We start from the raw sequence: 22,847 nt of genomic DNA on the forward strand, positions 1-22,847 counted from the left end.
CCCTCTATGGGCTTCCAAATATCACTTTGCCAATTCCACAAGAACTGTCTTAGCGAAAGGCTTCTTGAGGGGAAAGCTGTAACTCTGTGAGATGATTTCACAGAACACAAAGAAGTTTCTCAGAAAGCTTCATTCTCTTTGTTATCGGAGGATTTTTCCTTTGGCCCTATAGTCTTCAAAGGGATCCGAAATATCTGTTCTCAGATTCCACAGAAATAGGGCTAGCAAAGAGATCCTCGAAATACACATGTAACTCTGTGAGATGAATTCACAGAACACGAAGCAGTTTCTCAGAAAGCTTCTTTCCAGATTTCATCTGACGATATTTCCTTTTTCACCATAGCCCTCTATGGGCTTCCAAATATCACTTTGCCAATTCCACAAGAACTGTCTTAGCGAAAGCTTTCTTCAGGGGAAAGCTGTAACTCTGTGAGATGATTTCACAGAACACAAAGAAGTTTCTCAGAAAGCTTCTTTCTCTTTGTTATCGAAGGATATTTCCTTTGGCCCTATAGTCTTCAAAGGGATCCGAAATATCTGTTCTCAGATTCCACAGAAATAGGGCTAGCAAAGAGATTCTCGAAATACACATGGAACTCTGTGAGATGAATTCACAGAACACTAAGCAGTTTCTCAGAAAGCTTCTTTCCAGATTTCACCTGACGATATTTCCTTTTTCACCATAGCCCTCTATGGGCTTCCAAATATCACTTTGCCTATTCCACAAGAACTGTCTTAGCGAAAGGCTTCTTGAGGGGAAAGCTGTAACTCTGTGAGATGATTTCACAGAACACAAAGAAGTTTCTCAGAAAGCTTCTTTCTCTTTGTTATCCGAGGATATTTCCTTTGGCCCTATAGTCTTCAAAGGGATCCGAAATATCTGTTCTCAGATTCCACAGAAATAGAGCTAGCAAAGAGATCCTCGAAAAGCACATGTAACTCTGTGAGATGAATTAACGAAACCCTAAGAAGTTTCGCAGAAAGCTTCTTTCCAGATTTCATCTGACGATATTTCCTTTTTCACCATAGCCCTCTATGGGCTTCCAAATATCACTTTGCCAATTCCACAAAAACTGTCTTAGCGAAAGGCTTCTTGAGGGGAAAGCTGTAACTCTGTGAGATGATTTCACAGAACACAAAGAAGTTTCTCAGAAAGCTTCTTTCTCTTTGTTATCAGAGGATTTTTCCTTTGGCCCTATAGTCTTCAAAGGGATCCGAAATATCTTTTCTCAGTTTCCACAGAAATAGGGCTAGCAAAGAGATCCTCGAAATACACATGGAACTCTGTGAGATGAATTCACAGAACACTAAGCAGTTTCTCAGAAAGCTTCTTTCCAGATTTCATCTGACGATATTTCCTATTTCACCATAGCCCTCTATGGGCTTCGAAATATCACTTTGCCAATTCCACAAGAACTGTCTTAGCGAAAGGCTTCTTCAGGGGAAAGCTGGAACTCTGTGAGATGATTTCACAGAACACAAAGAAGTTTCTCAGAAAGCTTCTTTTTCTTTGTTATCGGAGGATATTTCCTTTGGCCCTATAGTCTTCAAAGGGATCCGAAATATCTGTTCTCAGATTCCACAGAAATAGGGCTAGCAAAGAGATCCTCGAAATACACATGTAACTCTGTGAGATGAATTCACAGAACACTAAGCAGTTTCTCAGAAAGCTTCTTTCCAGATTTCATCTGACGATATTTCCTTTTTCACCATAGCCCTCTATGGGCTTCCAAATATCCCTTTGCGAATTCCACAAGAACTGTCTTAGCGAAAGGCTTCTTGAGGGGAAAGCTGTAACTCTGTGAGATGATTTCACAGAACACAAAGAAGTTTCTCAGAAAGCTTCTTTCTCTTTGTTATCGGAGGATTTTTCCTTTGGCCCTATAGTCTTCAAAGGGATCCGAAATATCTGTTCTCAGATTCCACACAAATAGAGCTAGCAAAGAGATCCTCGAAATACACATGTAACTCTGTGAGATGAATTAACAGAACACTAAGCAGTTTCTTAGAAAGCTTCTTTCCAGATTTCATCTGACGATATTTCCTTTTTCACCGTAGCCCTCTATGGGCTTCCAAATATCACTTTGCCAATTCCACAAGAACTGTCTTAGCGAAAGGCTTCTTGAGGGGAAAGCTGTAACTCTGTGAGATGATTTCACAGAACACAAAGAAGTTTCTCAGAAAGCTTCTTTCTCTTTGTTATCGGAGGATATTTCCTTTGGCCCTATAGTCTTCAAATGGATCCGAAATATCTGTTCTCAGATTCCGCAGAAATAGGGCTAGCAAAGAGATCCTCGAAATACACATGTAACTCTGTGAGATGAATTAACAGAACACTAAGCAGTTTCTCAGAAAGCTTCTTTCCAGATTTCATCTGAGGATATTTGCTTTTTCACCATAGCCCTCTACGGGCTTCCAATATCACTTTGCCAATTCCACAAGAACTGTCTTAGCGAAAGGCTTCTTGAGGGGAAAGCTGTAACTCTGTGAGATGATTTCACAGAACACAAAGAAGTTTCTCAGAAAGCTTCTTTCTCTTTGTTATCGGAGGATATTTCCTTTGGCCCTATAGTCTTCAAAGGGATCCGAAATATCTGTTTTCAGATTCCACAGAAATAGGACTAGCAAAGAGATCCTCGAAATACACATGTAACTCTGTGAGATGAATTAACAGAACACTAAGCAGTTTCGCAGCAAGCTTCTTTCCAGATTTCATCTGACGATATTTCCTTTTTCACCATAGCCCTCTATGGGCTTCCAAATATCACTTTGCCAATTCCACAAGAACTGTCTTAGCGAAAGGCTTCTTGAGGGGAAAGCTGTAACTCCGTGAGATGATTTCACAGAACACAAAGAAGTTTCTCAGAAAGCTTCTTTCTCTTTGTTATCGGAGGATTTTTCCTTTGGCCCTATAGTCCTCAAACGGATCCGAAATATCTTTTCTCAGTTTCCACAGAAATAGGTCTAGGAAAGAGATCCTCGAAATACACATGTAACTCTGTGAGATGAATTCACAGAACACTAAGCAGTTTCTCAGAAAGCTTCTTTCCAGATTTCATCTGAGGATATTTCCTTTTTCACCATAGCCCTCTATGGGCTTCCAAATATCACTTTGCCAATTCCACAAGAACTGTCTTAGCGAAAGGCTTCTTGAGGGGAAAGCTGTAACTCTGTGAGATGATTTCACAGAACACAAAGAAGTTTCTCAGAAAGCTTCATTCTCTTTGTTATCGGAGGATTTTTCCTTTGGCCCTATAGTCTTCAAAGGGATCCGAAATATCTGTTCTCAGATTCCACAGAAATAGGGCTAGCAAAGAGATCCTCGAAATACACATGTAACTCTGTGAGATGAATTAACAGAACACGAAGCAGTTTCTCAGAAAGCTTCTTTCCAGATTTCATCTGACGATATTTCCTTTTTCACCATAGCCCTCTATGGGCTTCCAAATATCACTTTGCCAATTCCACAAGAACTGTCTTAGCGAAAGGCTTCTTGAGGGGAAAGCTGTAACTCTGTGAGATGATTTCACAGAACACAAAGAAGTTTCTCAGAAAGCTTCTTTCTCTTTGTTATCGGAGGATATTTCCTTTGGCCCTATAGTCTTCAAAGGGATCCGAAATATCTGTTCTCAGATTCCACAGAAATAGGGCTAGCAAAGAGATCCTCGAAATACACAGGTAACTCTGTGAGATGAATTAACAGAACACTAAGCAGTTTCGCAGAAAGCTTCTTTCCACATTTCATCTGACGATATTTCCTTTTTCACCACAGCCCTCTATGGGCTTCCAAATATCACTTTGCCAATTCCACAAGAACTGTCTTAGCGAAAGGCTTCTTGAGGGGAAAGCTGTAACTCTGTGAGATGATTTCACAGAACACAAAGTAGTTTCTCAGAAAGCTTCTTTCTCTTTGTTATCCGAGGATTTTTCCTTTGGCCCTATAGTCTTCAAAGGGATCCGAAATATCTTTTCTCAGTTTCCACAGAAATAGGGCTAGCAAAGAGATCCTCGAAATACACATGTAACTCTGTGAGATGAATTCACAGAACACTAAGCAGTTTCTCAGAAAGCTTCTTTCCAGATTTCATCTGACGATATTTCCTATTTCACCATAGCCCTCTATGGGCTTCCAAATATCACTTTGCCAATTCCACAAGAACTGTCTTAGCGAAAGGCTTCTTGACGGGAAAGCTGTAACTCTGTGAGATGATTTCACAGAACACAAAGAAGTTTCTCAGAAAGCTTCTTTCTCTTTGTAATCGGAGGATATTTCCTTTGGCCCTATAGTCTTCAAAGGGATCCGAAATATCTGTTTTCAGATTCCACAGAAATAGGGCTAGCAAAGAGATCCTCGAAATACACATGGAACTCTGTGAGATGAATTAACAGAACACTAAGCAGTTTCTCAGAAAGCTTCTTTCCAGATTTCATCTGAGGATATTTCCTTTTTCACCATAGCCCTCTATGGGCTTCCAAATATCACTTTGCCAATTCCACAAGAACTGTCTTAGCGAAAGGCTTCTTGAGGGGAAAGCTGTAACTCTGTGAGATGATTTCACAGAACACAAAGAAGTTTCTCAGAAAGCTTCTTTCTCTTTGTTATCGGAGGATATTTCCTTTGGCCCTATAGTCTTCAATGGGATCCGAAATATCTGTTTTCAGATTCCACAGAAATAGGACTAGCAAAGAGATCCTCGAAATACACATGTAACTCTGTGAGATGAATTAACAGAACACTAAGCAGTTTCGCAGAAAGCTTCTTTCCAGATTTCATCTGACGATATTTCCTTTTTCACCATAGCCCTCTATGGGCTTCCAAATATCACTTTGCCAATTCCACAAGAACTGTCTAAGCGAAAGTCTTCTTGAGGGAAAAGCTGTAACTCGGTGAGATGATTTCACAGAACACAAAGAAGTTTCTCAGAAAGCCTCTTTCTCTTTGTTATCCGAGGATATTTCCTTTGGCCCTATAGTCTTCAAAGGGATCCGAAATATCTGTTTTCAGATTCCACAGAAATAGGGCTAGCAAAGAGATTCTCGAAATACACATGGAACTCTGTGAGATGAATTCACAGAACACTAAGCAGTTTCTCAGAAAGCTTCTTTCCAGATTTCATCTGACGATATTTCCTTTTTCACCATAGCCCTCTATGGGCTTCCAAATATCACTTTGCCTATTCCACAAGAACTGTCTTAGCGAAAGGCTTCTTGAGGGGAAAGCTGTAACTCTGTGAGATGATTTCACAGAACACAAAGAAGTTTCTCAGAAAGCTTCTTTCTCTTTGTTATCCGAGGATATTTCCTTTGGCCCTATAGTCTTCAAAGGGATCCGAAATATCTGTTCTCAGATTCCACAGAAATAGAGCTAGCAAAGAGATCCTCGAAATACACATGTAACTCTGTGAGATGAATTAACAAAACCCTAAGAAGTTTCGCAGAAAGCTTCTTTCCAGATTTCATCTGACGATATTTCCTTTTTCACCATAGCCCTCTATGGGCTTCCAAATATCACTTTGCCAATTCCACAAGAACTGTCTTAGCGAAAGGCTTCTTGAGGGGAAAGCTGTAACTCTGTGAGATGATTTCACAGAATACAAAGAAGTTTCTCAGAAAGCTTCTTTCTCTTTGTTATCGGAGGATTTTTCCTTTGGCCCTATAGTCTTCAAAGGGATCCGAAATATCTTTTCTCAGTTTCCACAGAAATAGGGCTAGCAAAGAGATCCTCGAAATACACATGTAACTCTGTGAGATGAATTCACAGAACACTAAGCAGTTTCTCAGAAAGCTTCTTTCCAGATTTCATCTGACGATATTTCCTATTTCACCAGAGCCCTCTATGGGCTTCCAAATATCACTTTGCCAATTCCACAAGAACTGTCTTAGCGAAAGGCTTCTTGAGGGGAAAGCTGTAACTCTGTGAGATGATTTCACAGAACACAAAGAAGTTTCTCAGAAAGCTTCTTTCTCTTTGTTATCGGAGGATATTTCCTTTGGCCCTATAGTCTTCAAAGGGATCCGAAATATCTGTTTTCAGATTCCACAGAAATAGGGCTAGCAAAGAGATCCTCGAAATACACATGGAACTCTGTGAGATGAATTAACAGAACACTAAGCAGTTTCGCAGAAAGCTTCTTTCCAGATTTCATCTGACGATATTTCCTTTTTCACCATAGCCCTCTATGGGCTTCCAAATATCACTTTGCCAATTCCACAAGAACTGTCTTAGCGAAAGTCTTCTTGAGGGAAAAGCTGTAACTCTGTGAGATGATTTCACAGAACACAAAGAAGTTTCTCAGAAAGCTTCTTTCTCTTTGTTATCCGAGGATATTTCCTTTGGCCCTATAGTCTTCAAAGGGATCCGAAATATCTGTTCTCAGATTCCACAGAAATAGGGTTAGCAAAGAAATCCTCGAAATACACATGTAACTCTGTGAGATGAATTAACAGAACACTAAGCAGTTTCTCAGAAAGCTTCTTTCCAGATTTCATCTGACGATATTTCCTTTTTCACCATAGCCCTCTATAGGCTTCCAAATATCACTTTGCCAATTCCACAAGAACTGTCTTAGCGAAAGGCTTCTTCAGGGGAAAGCTGTAACTCTGTGAGATGATTTCACAGAACACAAAGAAGTTTCTCAGAAAGCTTCTTTCTCTTTGTTATCGGAGGATTTTTCCTTTGGCCCTATAGTCTTCAAAGGGATCCGAAATATCTTTTCTCAGTTTCCACAGAAATAGGGCTAGCAAAGAGATCCTCGAAATACACATGTAACTCTGTGAGATGAATTCACAGAACACTAAGCAGTTTCTCAGAAAGCTTCTTTCCAGAGTTCATCTGACGATATTTCCTATTTCACCATAGCCCTCTATAGGCTTCCAAATATCACTTTGCCAATTCCACAAGAACTGTCTTAGCGAAAGGCTTCTTGACGGGAACGCTGTAACTCTGTGAGATGATTTCACAGAACACAAAGAAGTTTCTCAGAAAGCTTCTTTCTCTTTGTTATCCGAGGATATTTCCTTAGGCACTATAGTCTTCAAAGGGATCCGAAATATCTGTTTTCAGATTCCACAGAAATAGGGCTAGCAAAGAGATCCTCGAAATACACATGTAACTCTGTGAGATAAATTAAAAAAACACTAAGCAGTTTCGCAGAAAGCTTCTTTCCAGATTTCATCTGACGATATTTCCTTTTTCACCATAGTCCTCTATGGGCTTCCAAATATCACTTTGCCAATTCCACAAGAACTGTCTTAGCGAAAGGCTTCTTGAGGGGAAAGCTGTAACTCTGTGAGATGATTTCACAGAACACAAAGAAGTTTCTCAGAAAGCTTCTTTCTCTTTGTTATCCGAGGATATTTCCTTTGGCCCTATAGTCTTCAAAGGGATCCGAAATATCTGTTCTCAGATTCCACAGAAATAGGGCTAGCAAAGACATCCTCGAAATACACATGTAACTCTGTGAGATGAATTAACAGAACACTAAGCAGTTTCTCAGAAAACTTCTTTTCAGATTTCATCTGACGATATTTCCTTTTTCACCATAGCCCTCTATGGGCTTCCAAATATCACTTTGCCAGTTCCACAAGAACTGTCTTAGCGAAAGGCTTCTTGAGGGGAAAGCTGTTACTCTGTGAGATGATTTCACAGAAAACAAAGAACTTTCTCAGAAAGCTTCTTTCTCTTTGTTATCGGAGGATTTTTCCTTTGGCCCTATAGTCTTCAAAGGAATCCGAAATATCTGTTTTCAGATTCCACAGAAATAGGACTAGCAAAGAGATCCTCGAAATACACATGTAACTCTGTGGGATGAATTAACAGAACACTAAGCAGTTTCGCAGAAAGCTTCTTTCCAGATTTCATCTGACGATATTTCCTTTTTCACCATAGCCCTCTATGGGCTTCCAAATATCACTTTGCCAATTCCACAAAAACTGTCTTAGCGAAAGGCTTCTTCAGGGGAAAGCTGTAACTCTGTGAGATGATTTCACAGAACACAAAGAAGTTTCTCAGAAAGCTTCTTTCTCTTTGTTATCGGAGGATTTTTCCTTTGGCCCTACAGTCTTCAAAGGGATCCGAAATATCTTTTCTCAGTTTCCACAGAAATAGGGCTAGCAAAGAGATCCTCGAAATACACATGTAACTCTGTGAGATGAATTAACAGAACACTAAGCAGTTTCTCAGAAAGCTTCTTTCCAGATTTCATCTGAGGATATTTCCTTTTTCACCATAGCCCTCTATGGGCTTCCAAATATCACTTTGCCAATTCCACAAGAACTGTCTTAGCGAAAGGCTTCTTCAGGGGAGAGCTGTAACTCTGTGAGATGATTTCACAGAAAACAAAGAAGTTTCTCAGAAAGCTTCTTTCTCTTTGTTATCCGAGGATATTTCCTTTGGCCCTATAGTCTTCAAAGGGATCCGAAATATCTGTTCTCAGATTCCACAGAAATAGGGCTAGCAAAGAGATCCTCGAAATACACATGTAACTCTGTGAGATGAATTAACAGAACACTAAGCAGTTTCTCAGAAAGCTTCTTTCCAGATTTCATCTGACGATATTTCCTTTTTCACCGTAGCCCTCTATGGGCTTCCAAATATCACTTTGCCAATTCCACAAGAACTGTCTTAGCGAAAGGCTTCTTGAGGGGAAAGCTGTAACTCTGTGAGATGATTTCACAGAACACAAAGAAGTTTCTCAGAAAGCTTCTTTCTCTTTGTTATCGGAGGATATTTCCTTTGGCCCTATAGTCTTCAAAGGGATCCGAAATATCTGTTATCAGATTTCACAGAAATAGGGCTAGCAAAGAGATTCTCGAAATACACATGGAACTCTGTGAGATGAATTCACAGAACACTAAGTAGTTTCTCAGAAAGCTTCTTTCCAGATTTCATCTGACGATATTTCCTTTTTCACCATAGCCCTCTATGGGCTTCCAAATATCACTTTGCCTATTCCACAAGAACTGTCTTAGCGAAAGGCTTCTTGAGGGGAAAGCTGTAACTCTGTGAGATGATTTCACAGAACACAAAGAAGTTTCTCAGAAAGCTTCTTTTTCTTTGTTATCCGAGGATATTTCCTTTGGCACTATAGTCTTCAAAGGGATCCGAAATATCTGTTCTCAGATTCCACAGAAATAGAGCTAGCAAAGAGATCCTCGAAATACACATGTAACTCTGTGAGATGAATTAACAAAACCCTAAGCAGTTTCGCAGAAAGCTTCTTTCCAGATTTCATCTGACGATATTTCCTTTTTCACCATAGCCCTCTATGGGCTTCCAAATATCACTTTGCCAATTCCACAAGAACTGTCTTAGCGAAAGGCTTCTTGAGGGGAAAGCTGTAAATCTGTGAGATGATTTCACAGAATACAAAGAAGTTTCTCAGAAAGATTCTTTCTCTTTGTTATCGGAGGATTTTTCCTTTGGCCCTATAGTCTTCAAAGGGATCCGAAATATCTGTTCTCAGATTCCACAGAAATAGGGCTAGCAAAGAGATCCTCGAAATACACATGTAACTCTGTGAGATGAATTCACAGAACACTAAGCAGTTTCTCAGAAAGCTTCTTTCCAGATTTCATCTGAGGATATTTCCTTTTTCACCATAGCCCTCTATGGGCTTCCAAATATCACTTTGCCAATTCCACAAGAACTGTCTTAGCGAAAGGCTTCTTCAGGGGAAAGCTGTAACTCTGTGAGATGATTTCACAGAACACAAAGAAGTTTCTCAGAAAGCTTCTTTCTCTTTGTTATCCGAGGATATTTCCTTTGGCCCTATAGTCTTCAAAGGGATCCGAAATATCTGTTCTCAGATTCCACAGAAATAGGGCTAGCAAAGAGATCCTCGAAATACACATGTAACTCTGTGAGATGAATTAACAGAACACTAAGCAGTTTCTCAGAAAGCTTCTTTCCAGATTTCATCTGACGATATTTCCTTTTTCACCATAGCCCTCTATGGGCTTCCAAATATCACTTTGCCAATTCCACAAAAACTGTCTTAGCGAAAGGCTTCTTCAGGGGAAAGCTGTAACTCTGTGAGATGATTTCACAGAACACAAAGAAGTTTCTCAGAAAGCTTCTTTCTCTTTGTTATCCGAGGATATTTCCTTTGGCCCTATAGTCTTCAAAGGGATCCGAAATATCTGTTCTCAGATTCCACAGAAATAGGACTAGCAAAGAGAACCTCGAAATACACATGTAACTCTGTGAGATGAATTAACAGAACACTAAGCAGTTTCGCAGAAAGCTTCTTTCCAGATTTCATCTGACGATATTTCCTTTTTCACCATAGCCCTCTATGGGGTTCCAAATATCACTTTGCCAATTCCACAAGAACTGTCTTAGCGAAAGGCTTCTTGAGGGGAAAGCTGTAACTCTGTGAGATGATTTCACAGAACACAAAGAAGTTTCTCAGAAAGCTTCTTTCTCTTTGTTATCGGAGGATTTTTCCTTTGGCCCTATAGTCTTCAAAGGGATGCGAAATATCTTTTCTCAGTTTCCACAGAAATAGGGCTAGCAAAGAGATCCTCGAAATACACATGGAACTCTGTGAGATGAATTCACAGAACACTAAGCAGTTTCTCAGAAAGCTTCTTTCCAGATTTCATCTGACGATATTTCCTATTTCACCATAGCCCTCTATGGGATTCCAAATATCACTTTGCCAATTCCACAAGAACTGTCTTAGCGAAAGGCTTCTTGACGGGAAAGCTGTAACTCTGTGAGATGATTTCACAGAACACAAAGAAGTTTCTCAGAAAGCTTCTTTCTCTTTGTTATCCGAGGATATTTCCTTAGGCACTATAGTCTTCAAAGGGATCCGAAATATCTGTTTTCAGATTCCACAGAAATAGGACTAGCAAAGAGATCCTCGAAATACACATGTAACTCTGTGGGATGAATTAACAGAACACTAAGCAGTTTCGCAGAAAGCTTCTTTCCAGATTTCATCTGACGATATTTCCTTTTTCACCATAGCCCTCTATGGGCTTCCAAATATCACTTTGCCAATTCCACAAGAACTGTCTTAGCGAAAGGCTTCTTCAGGGGAAAGCTGTAACTCTGTGAGATGATTTCACAGAACACAAAGAAGTTTCTCAGAAAGCTTCTTTCTCTTTGTTATCGGAGGATATTTCCTTTGGCCCTATAGTCTTCAAAGGGATCCGAAATATTTGTTCTCAGATTCCACAGAAATAGGGCTAGCAAAGAGATCCTCGAAATACACATGTAACTCTGTGAGATGAATTCACAGAACACTAAGCAGTTTCTCAGAAAGCTTCTTTCCAGATTTCATCTGTGGATATTTCCTTTTTCACCATAGCCCTCTATCGGCTTCCAAATATCACTTTGCCAATTCCACAAGAACTGTCTTAGCGAAAGGCTTCTTGAGGGGAAAGCTGTAACTCTGTGAGATGATTTCACAGAACACAAAGAAGTTTCTCAGAAAGCTTCTTTCTCTTTGTTATCCGAGGATATTTCCTTTGGCCCTATAGTCTTCAAAGGGATCCGTAATATCTGTTCTCAGATTCCACAGAAATAGGGCTAGGAAAGACATCTTCAAAATACACATGTAACTCTGTGAGATGAATTAACAGAACACTAAGCAGTTTCTTAGAAAGCTTCTTTCCAGATTTCATCTGACGATATTTCCTTTTTCACCGTAGCCCACTATGGGCTTCCAAATATCACTTTGCCAATTCCACAAGAACTGTCTTAGCGAAAGGCTTCTTGAGGGGAAAGCTGTAACTCTGTGAGATGATTTCACAGAACACAAAGAAGTTTCTCAGAAAGCTTCTTTCTCTTTGTTATCGGAGGATTTTTCCTTTGGCCCTATAGTCTTCAAAGGGATCCGAAATATCTTTTCTCAGTTTCCACAGAAAGAGGGCTAGCAAAGAGATCCTCGAAATACACATGGAACTCTGTGAGATGAATTAACAGAACACTAAGCAGTTTCTCAGAAAGCTTCTTTCCAGATTTCATCTGACGATATTTCCTATTTCACCATAGCCCTCTATGGGCTTCCAAATATCACTTTGCCAATTCCACAAGAACTGTCTTAGCGAAAGGCTTCTTGAGGGGAAAGCTGTAACTCTGTGAGATGATTTCACAGAACACAAAGAAGTTTCTCAGAAAGCTTCTTTCTCTTTGTTATCGGAGGATATTTCCTTTGGCCCTATAGTCTTCAAAGGGATCCGAAATATCTGTTTTCAGATTCCACAGAAATAGGGCTAGCAAAGAGATCCTCGAAATACACATGGAACTCTGTGAGATGAATTAACAGAACACTAAGCAGTTTCGCAGAAAGCTTCTTTCCAGATTTCATCTGACGATATTTCCTTTTTCACCATAGCCCTCTATGGGCTTCCAAATATCACTTTGCCAATTCCACAAGAACTGTCTTAGCGAAAGTCTTCTTGAGGGAAAAGCTGTAACTCTGTGAGATGATTTCACAGAACACAAAGAAGTTTCTCAGAAAGCTTCTTTCTCTTTGTTATCCGAGGATATTTCCTTTGGCCCTATAGTCTTCAAAGGGATCCGAAATATCTGTTCTCAGATTCCACAGAAATAGGGTTAGCAAAGAAATCCTCGAAATACACATGTAACTCTGTGAGATGAATTAACAGAACACTAAGCAGTTTCTCAGAAAGCTTCTTTCCAGATTTCATCTGACGATATTTCCTTTTTCACCATAGCCCTCTATAGGCTTCCAAATATCACTTTGCCAATTCCACAAGAACTGTCTTAGCGAAAGGCTTCTTCAGGGGAAAGCTGTAACTCTGTGAGATGATTTCACAGAACACAAAGAAGTTTCTCAGAAAGCTTCTTTCTCTTTGTTATCGGAGGATTTTTCCTTTGGCCCTATAGTCTTCAAAGGGATCCGAAATATCTTTTCTCAGTTTCCACAGAAATAGGGCTAGCAAAGAGATCCTCGAAATACACATGTAACTCTGTGAGATGAATTCACAGAACACTAAGCAGTTTCTCAGAAAGCTTCTTTCCAGAGTTCATCTGACGATATTTCCTATTTCACCATAGCCCTCTATAGGCTTCCAAATATCAGTTTGCCAATTCCACAAGAACTGTCTTAGCGAAAGGCTTCTTGACGGGAACGCTGTAACTCTGTGAGATGATTTCACAGAACACAAAGAAGTTTCTCAGAAAGCTTCTTTCTCTTTGTTATCCGAGGATATTTCCTTAGGCACTATAGTCTTCAAAGGGATCCGAAATATCTGTTTTCAGATTCCACAGAAATAGGGCTAGCAAAGAGATCCTCGAAATACACATGTAACTCTGTGAGATAAATTAAAAAAACACTAAGCAGTTTCGCAGAAAGCTTCTTTCCAGATTTCATCTGACGATATTTCCTTTTTCACCATAGTCCTCTATGGGCTTCCAAATATCACTTTGCCAATTCCACAAGAACTGTCTTAGCGAAAGGCTTCTTGAGGGGAAAGCTGTAACTCTGTGAGATGATTTCACAGAACACAAAGAAGTTTCTCAGAAAGCTTCTTTCTCTTTGTTATCCGAGGATATTTCCTTTGGCCCTATAGTCTTCAAAGGGATCCGAAATATCTGTTCTCAGATTCCACAGAAATAGGGCTAGCAAAGACATCCTCGAAATACACATGTAACTCTGTGAGATGAATTAACAGAACACTAAGCAGTTTCTCAGAAAACTTCTTTTCAGATTTCATCTGACGATATTTCCTTTTTCACCATAGCCCTCTATGGGCTTCCAAATATCACTTTGCCAGTTCCACAAGAACTGTCTTAGCGAAAGGCTTCTTGAGGGGAAAGCTGTTACTCTGTGAGATGATTTCACAGAAAACAAAGAACTTTCTCAGAAAGCTTCTTTCTCTTTGTTATCGGAGGATTTTTCCTTTGGCCCTATAGTCTTCAAAGGGATCCGAAATATCTGTTTTCAGATTCCACAGAAATAGGACTAGCAAAGAGATCCTCGAAATACACATGTAACTCTGTGGGATGAATTAACAGAACACTAAGCAGTTTCGCAGAAAGCTTCTTTCCAGATTTCATCTGACGATATTTCCTTTTTCACCATAGCCCTCTATGGGCTTCCAAATATCACTTTGCCAATTCCACAAAAACTGTCTTAGCGAAAGGCTTCTTCAGGGGAAAGCTGTAACTCTGTGAGATGATTTCACAGAACACAAAGAAGTTTCTCAGAAAGCTTCTTTCTCTTTGTTATCGGAGGATTTTTCCTTTGGCCCTATAGTCTTCAAAGGGATCCGAAATATCTTTTCTCAGTTTCCACAGAAATAGGGCTAGCAAAGAGATCCTCGAAATACACATGTAACTCTGTGAGATGAATTAACAGAACACTAAGCAGTTTCTCAGAAAGCTTCTTTCCAGATTTCATCTGAGGATATTTCCTTTTTCACCATAGCCCTCTATGGGCTTCCAAATATCACTTTGCCAATTCCACAAGAACTGTCTTAGCGAAAGGCTTCTTCAGGGGAGAGCTGTAACTCTGTGAGATGATTTCACAGAAAACAAAGAAGTTTCTCAGAAAGCTTCTTTCTCTTTGTTATCCGAGGATATTTCCTTTGGCCCTATAGTCTTCAAAGGGATCCGAAATATCTGTTCTCAGATTCCACAGAAATAGGGCTAGCAAAGAGATCCTCGAAATACACATGTAACTCTGTGAGATGAATTAACAGAACACTAAGCAGTTTCTCAGAAAGCTTCTTTCCAGATTTCATCTGACGATATTTCCTTTTTCACCGTAGCCCTCTATGGGCTTCCAAATATCACTTTGCCAATTCCACAAGAACTGTCTTAGCGAAAGGCTTCTTGAGGGGAAAGCTGTAACTCTGTGAGATGATTTCACAGAACACAAAGAAGTTTCTCAGAAAGCTTCTTTCTCTTTGTTATCGGAGGATATTTCCTTTGGCCCTATAGTCTTCAAAGGGATCCGAAATATCTGTTATCAGATTCCACAGAAATAGGGCTAGCAAAGAGATTCTCGAAATACATATGGAACTCTGGGAGATGAATTCACAGAACACTAAGTAGTTTCTCAGAAAGCTTCTTTCCAGATTTCATCTGACGATATTTCCTTTTTCACCATAGCCCTCTATGGGCTTCCAAATATCACTTTGCCTATTCCACAAGAACTGTCTTAGCGAAAGGCTTCTTGAGGGGAAAGCTGTAACTCTGTGAGATGATTTCACAGAACACAAAGAAGTTTCTCAGAAAGCTTCTTTTTCTTTGTTATCGGAGGATATTTCCTTTGGCACTATAGTCTTCAAAGGGATCCGAAATATCTGTTCTCAGATTCCACAGAAATAGAGCTAGCAAAGAGATCCTCGAAATACACATGTAACTCTGTGAGATGAATTAACAAAACCCTAAGCAGTTTCGCAGAAAGCTTCTTTCCAGATTTCATCTGACGATATTTCCTTTTTCACCATAGCCCTCTATGGGCTTCCAAATATCACTTTGCCAATTCCACAAGAACTGTCTTAGCGAAAGGCTTCTTGAGGGGAAAGCTGTAAATCTGTGAGATGATTTCACAGAATACAAAGAAGTTTCTCAGAAAGATTCTTTCTCTTTGTTATCGGAGGATTTTTCCTTTGGCCCTATAGTCTTCAAAGGGATCCGAAATATCTGTTCTCAGATTCCACAGAAATAGGGCTAGCAAAGAGATCCTCGAAATACACATGTAACTCTGTGAGATGAATTCACAGAACACTAAGCAGTTTCTCAGAAAGCTTCTTTCCAGATTTCATCTGAGGATATTTCCTTTTTCACCATAGCCCTCTATGGGCTTCCAAATATCACTTTGCCAATTCCACAAGAACTGTCTTAGCGAAAGGCTTCTTCAGGGGAAAGCTGTAACTCTGTGAGATGATTTCACAGAACACAAAGAAGTTTCTCAGAAAGCTTCTTTCTCTTTGTTATCCGAGGATATTTCCTTTGGCCCTATAGTCTTCAAAGGGATCCGAAATATCTGTTCTCAGATTCCACAGAAATAGGGCTAGCAAAGAGATCCTCGAAATACACATGTAACTCTGTGAGATGAATTAACAGAACACTAAGCAGTTTCTCAGAAAGCTTCTTTCCAGATTTCATCTGACGATATTTCCTTTTTCACCATAGCCCTCTATGGGCTTCCAAATATCACTTTGCCAATTCCACAAAAACTGTCTTAGCGAAAGGCTTCTTGAGGGGAAAGCTGTAACTCTGTGAGATGATTTCACAGAACACAAAGAAGTTTCTCAGAAAGCTTCTTTCTCTTTGTTATCCGAGGATATTTCCTTTGGCCCTATAGTCTTCAAAGGGATCCGAAATATCTGTTTTCAGATTCCACAGAAATAGGACTAGCAAAGAGAACCTCGAAATACACATGTAACTCTGTGAGATGAATTAACAGAACACTAAGCAGTTTCGCAGAAAGCTTCTTTCCAGATTTCATCTGACGATATTTCCTTTTTCACCATAGCCCTCTATGGGGTTCCAAATATCACTTTGCCAATTCCACAAGAACTGTCTTAGCGAAAGGCTTCTTGAGGGGAAAGCTGTAACTCTGTGAGATGATTTCACAGAACACAAAGAAGTTTCTCAGAAAGCTTCTTTCTCTTTGTTATCGGAGGATTTTTCCTTTGGCCCTATAGTCTTCAAAGGGATCCGAAATATCTTTTCTCAGTTTCCACAGAAATAGGGCTAGCAAAGAGATCCTCGAAATACACATGGAACTCTGTGAGATGAATTCACAGAACACTAAGCAGTTTCTCAGAAAGCTTCTTTCCAGATTTCATCTGACGATATTTCCTATTTCACCATAGCCCTCTATGGGATTCCAAATATCACTTTGCCAATTCCACAAGAACTGTCTTAGCGAAAGGCTTCTTGACGGGAAAGCTGTAACTCTGTGAGATGATTTCACAGAACACAAAGAAGTTTCTCAGAAAGCTTCTTTCTCTTTGTTATCCGAGGATATTTCCTTAGGCACTATAGTCTTCAAAGGGATCCGAAATATCTGTTTTCAGACTCCACAGAAATAGGACTAGCAAAGAGATCCTCGAAATACACATGTAACTCTGTGGGATGAATTAACAGAACACTAAGCAGTTTCGCAGAAAGCTTCTTTCCAGATTTCATCTGACGATATTTCCTTTTTCACCATAGCCCTCTATGGGCTTCCAAATATCACTTTGCCAATTCCACAAGAACTGTCTTAGCGAAAGGCTTCTTCAGGGGAAAGCTGTAACTCTGTGAGATGATTTCAGAGAACACAAAGAAGTTTCTCAGAAAGCTTCTTTCTCTTTGTTATCGGAGGATATTTCCTTTGGCCCTATAGTCTTCAAAGGGATCCGAAATATTTGTTCTCAGATTCCACAGAAATAGGGCTAGCAAAGAGATCCTCGAAATACACATGTAACTCTGTGAGATGAATTCACAGAACACTAAGCAGTTTCTCAGAAAGCTTCTTTCCAGATTTCATCTGTGGATATTTCCTTTTTCACCATAGCCCTCTATCGGCTTCCAAATATCACTTTGCCAATTCCACAAGAACTGTCTTAGCGAAAGGCTTCTTGAGGGGAAAGCTGTAACTCTGTGAGATGATTTCACAGAACACAAAGAAGTTTCTCAGAAAGCTTCTTTCTCTTTGTTATCCGAGGATATTTCCTTTGGCCCTATAGTCTTCAAAGGGATCCGTAATATCTGTTCTCAGATTCCACAGAAATAGGGCTAGGAAAGACATCTTCAAAATACACATGTAACTCTGTGAGATGAATTAACAGAACACTAAGCAGTTTCTTAGAAAGCTTCTTTCCAGATTTCATCTGACGATATTTCCTTTTTCACCGTAGCCCACTATGGTCTTCCAAATATCACTTTGCCAATTCCACAAGAACTGTCTTAGCGAAAGGCTTCTTCAGGGGAAAGCTGTAACTCTGTGAGATGATTTCACAGAACACAAAGAAGTTTCTCAGAAAGCTTCTTTCTCTTTGTTATCGGAGGATTTTTCCTTTGGCCCTATAGTCTTCAAAGGGATCCGAAATATCTTTTCTCAGTTTCCACAGAAAGAGGGCTAGCAAAGAGATCCTCGAAATACACATGGAACTCTGTGAGATGAATTAACAGAACACTAAGCAGTTTCTCAGAAAGCTTCTTTCCAGATTTCATCTGACGATATTTCCTATTTCACCATAGCCCTCTATGGGCTTCCAAATATCACTTTGCCAATTCCACAAGAACTGTCTTAGCGAAAGGCTTCTTCAGGGGAAAGCTGTAACTCTGTGAGATGATTTCACAGAACACAAAGAAGTTTCTCAGAAAGCTTCTTTCTCTTTGTTATCGGAGGATATTTCCTTTGGCCCTATAGTCTTCAAAGGGATCCGAAATATTTGTCCTCAGATTCCACAGAAAAAGGGCTAGCAAAGAGATCCTCGAAATACACATGTATCTCTGTGAGATGAATTCACAGAACACTAAGCAGTTTCTCAGAAAGCTTCTTTCCAGATTTCATCTGAGGATATTTCCTTTTTCACCATAGCCCTCTATCGGCTTCCAAATATCACTTTGCCAATTCCACAAGAACTGTCTTAGCGAAAGGCTTCTTGAGGGGAAAGCTGTAACTCTGTGAGATGATTTCACAGAACACAAAGAAGTTTCTCAGAAAGCTTCTTTCTCTTTGTTATCGGAGGATTTTTCCTTTGGCCCTATAGTCTTCAAAGGGATCCGAAATATCTTTTCTCAGTTTCCACAGAAATAGGGCTAGCAAAGAGATCCTCGAAATACACATGTAACTCTGTGAGATGAATTAACAGAACACTAAGCAGTTTCTCAGAAAGCTTCTTTCCAGATTTCATCTGAGGATATTTCCTTTTTCACCATAGCCCTCTATGGGCTTCCAAATATCACTTTGCCAATTCCACAAGAACTGTCTTAGCGAAAGGCTTCTTCAGGGGAAAGCTGTAACTCTGTGAGATGATTTCACAGAACACAAAGAAGTTTCTCAGAAAGCTTCTTTCTCTTTGTTATCCGAGGATATTTCCTTTGGCTCTATAGTCTTCAAAGGGATCCGAAATATCTGTTCTCAGATTCCACAGAAATAGGGCTAGCAAAGAGATCCTCGAAATACACATGTAACTCTGTGAGATGAATTAACAGAACACTAAGCAGTTTCTCAGAAAGCTTCTTTCCAGATTTCATCTGACGATATTTCCTTTTTCACCATAGCCCTCTATGGGCTTCCAAATATCACTTTGCCAATTCCACAAAAACTGTCTTAGCGAAAGGCTTCTTGAGGGGAAAGCTGTAACTCTGTGAGATGATTTCACAGAACACAAAGAAGTTTCTCAGAAAGCTTCTTTCTCTTTGTTATCCGAGGATATTTCCTTTGGCCCTATAGTCTTCAAAGGGATCCGAAATATCTGTTTTCAGATTCCACAGAAATAGGACTAGCAAAGAGAACCTCGAAATACACATGTAACTCTGTGAGATGAATTAACAGAACACTAAGCAGTTTCGCAGAAAGCTTCTTTCCAGATTTCATCTGACGATATTTCCTTTTTCACCATAGCCCTCTATGGGGTTCCAAATATCACTTTGCCAATTCCACAAGAACTGTCTTAGCGAAAGGCTTCTTGAGGGGAAAGCTGTAACTCTGTGAGATGATTTCACAGAACACAAAGAAGTTTCTCAGAAAGCTTCTTTCTCTTTGTTATCGGAGGATTTTTCCTTTGGCCCTATAGTCTTCAAAGGGATCCGAAATATCTTTTCTCAGTTTCCACAGAAATAGGGCTAGCAAAGAGATCCTCGAAATACACATGGAACTCTGTGAGATGAATTCACAGAACACTAAGCAGTTTCTCAGAAAGCTTCTTTCCAGATTTCATCTGACGATATTTCCTATTTCACCATAGCCCTCTATGGGATTCCAAATATCACTTTGCCAATTCCACAAGAACTGTCTTAGCGAAAGGCTTCTTGACGGGAAAGCTGTAACTCTGTGAGATGATTTCACAGAACACAAAGAAGTTTGTCAGAAAGCTTCTTTCTCTTTGTTATCCGAGGATATTTCCTTAGGCACTATAGTCTTCAAAGGGATCCGAAATATCTGTTTTCAGATTCCACAGAAATAGGACTAGCAAAGAGATCCTCGAAATACACATGTAACTCTGTGGGATGAATTAACAGAACACTAAGCAGTTTCGCAGAAAGCTTCTTTCCAGATTTCATCTGACGATATTTCCTTTTTCACCATAGCCCTCTATGGGCTTCCAAATATCACTTTGCCAATTCCACAAGAACTGTCTTAGCGAAAGGCTTCTTCAGGGGAAAGCTGTAACTCTGTGAGATGATTTCACAGAACACAAAGAAGTTTCTCAGAAAGCTTCTTTCTCTTTGTTATCGGAGGATATTTCCTTTGGCCCTATAGTCTTCAAAGGGATCCGAAATATTTGTTCTCAGATTCCACAGAAATAGGGCTAGCAAAGAGATCCTCGAAATACACATGTAACTCTGTGAGATGAATTCACAGAACACTAAGCAGTTTCTCAGAAAGCTTCTTTCCAGATTTCATCTGTGGATATTTCCTTTTTCACCATAGCCCTCTATCGGCTTCCAAATATCACTTTGCCAATTCCACAAGAACTGTCTTAGCGAAATGCTTCTTGAGGGGAAAGCTGTAACTCTGTGAGATGATTTCACAGAACACAAAGAAGTTTCTCAGAAAGCTTCTTTCTCTTTGTTATCCGAGGATATTTCCTTTGGCCCTATAGTCTTCAAAGGGATCCGTAATATCTGTTCTCAGATTCCACAGAAATAGGGCTAGCAAAGACATCTTCAAAATACACATGTAACTCTGTGAGATGAATTAACAGAACACTAAGCAGTTTCTTAGAAAGCTTCTTTCCAGATTTCATCTGACGATATTTCCTTTTTCACCATAGCCCACTATGGGCTTCCAAATATCACTTTGCCAATTCCACAAGAACTGTCTTAGCGAAAGGCTTCTTCAGGGGAAAGCTGTAACTCTGTGAGATGATTTCACAGAACACAAAGAAGTTTCTCAGAAAGCTTCTTTCTCTTTGTTATCGGAGGATTTTTCCTTTGGCCCTATAGTCTTCAAAGGGATCCGAAATATCTTTTCTCAGTTTCCACAGAAAGAGGGCTAGCAAAGAGATCCTCGAAATAAACATGGAACTCTGTGAGATGAATTAACAGAACACTAAGCAGTTTCTCAGAAAGCTTCTTTCCAGATTTCATCTGACGATATTTCCTATTTCACCATAGCCCTCTATGGGCTTCCAAATATCACTTTGCCAATTCCACAAGAACTGTCTTAGCGAAAGGCTTCTTCAGGGGAAAGCTGTAACTCTGTGAGATGATTTCACAGAACACAAAGAAGTTTCTCAGAAAGCTTCTTTCTCTTTGTTATCGGAGGATATTTCCTTTGGCCCTATAGTCTTCAAAGGGATCCGAAATATTTGTTCTCAGATTCCACAGAAATAGGGCTAGCAAAGAGATCCTCGAAATACACATGTATCTCTGTGAGATGAATTCACAGAACACTAAGCAGTTTCTCAGAAAGCTTCTTTCCAGATTTCATCTGAGGATATTTCCTTTTTCACCATAGCCCTCTATCGGCTTCCAAATATCACTTTGCCAATTCCACAAGAACTGTCTTAGCGAAAGGCTTCTTGAGGGGAAAGCTGTAACTCTGTGAGATGATTTCACAGAACACAAAGAAGTTTCTCAGAAAGCTTCTTTCTCTTTGTTATCGGAGGATTTTTCCTTTGGCCCTATAGTCTTCAAAGGGATCCGAAATATCTTTTCTCAGTTTCCACAGAAATAGGGCTAGCAAAGAGATCCTCGAAATACACATGTAACTCTGTGAGATGAATTCACAGAACACTAAGCAGTTTCTCAGAAAGCTTCTTTCCAGATTTCATCTGACGATATTTCCTATTTCACCATAGCCCTCTATGGGCTTCCAAATATCACTTTGCCAATTCCACAAGAACTGTCTTAGCGAAAGGCTTCTTGAGGGGAAAGCTGTAACTCTGTGAGATGATTTCACAGAACACAAAGAAGTTTCTCAGAAAGCTTCTTTCTCTTTGTTATCCGAGGATATTTCCTTAGGCACTATAGTCTTCAAAGGGATCCGAAATATCTGTTTTCAGATTCCACAGAAATAGGGCTAGCAAAGAGATCCTCGAAATACACATGTAACTCTGTGAGATGAATTAAAAAAACACTAAGCAGTTTCGCAGAAAGCTTCTTTCCAGATTTCATCTGACGATATTTCCTTTTTCACCATAGTCCTCTATGGGCTTCCAAATATCACTTTGCCAATTCCACAAGAACTGTCTTAGCGAAAGGCTTCTTGAGGGGAAAGCTGTAACTCTGTGAGATGATTTCACAGAACACAAAGAAGTTTCTCAGAAAGCTTCTTTCTCTTTGTTATCCGAGGATATTTCCTTTGGCCCTATAGTCTTCAAAGGGATCCGAAATATCTGTTCTCAGATTCCACAGAAATAGGGCTAGCAAAGACATCCTCGAAATACACATGTAACTCTGTGAGATGAATTAACAGAACACTAAGCAGTTTCTCAGAAAACTTCTTTTCAGATTTCATCTGACGATATTTCCTTTTTCACCATAGCCCTCTATGGGCTTCCAAATATCACTTTGCCAGTTCCACAAGAACTGTCTTAGCGAAAGGCTTCTTGAGGGGAAAGCTGTAACTCTGTGAGATGATTTCACAGAAAACAAAGAACTTTCTCAGAAAGCTTCTTTCTCTTTGTTATCGGAGGATTTTTCCTTTGGCCCTATAGTCTTCAAAGGGATCCGAAATATCTGTTTTCAGATTCCA

Source organism: Macaca nemestrina, chromosome 11 (genome assembly GCF_043159975.1).
Source record: "Macaca nemestrina isolate mMacNem1 chromosome 11, mMacNem.hap1, whole genome shotgun sequence".
NCBI classification, from domain to species: domain Eukaryota; kingdom Metazoa; phylum Chordata; class Mammalia; order Primates; family Cercopithecidae; genus Macaca; species Macaca nemestrina.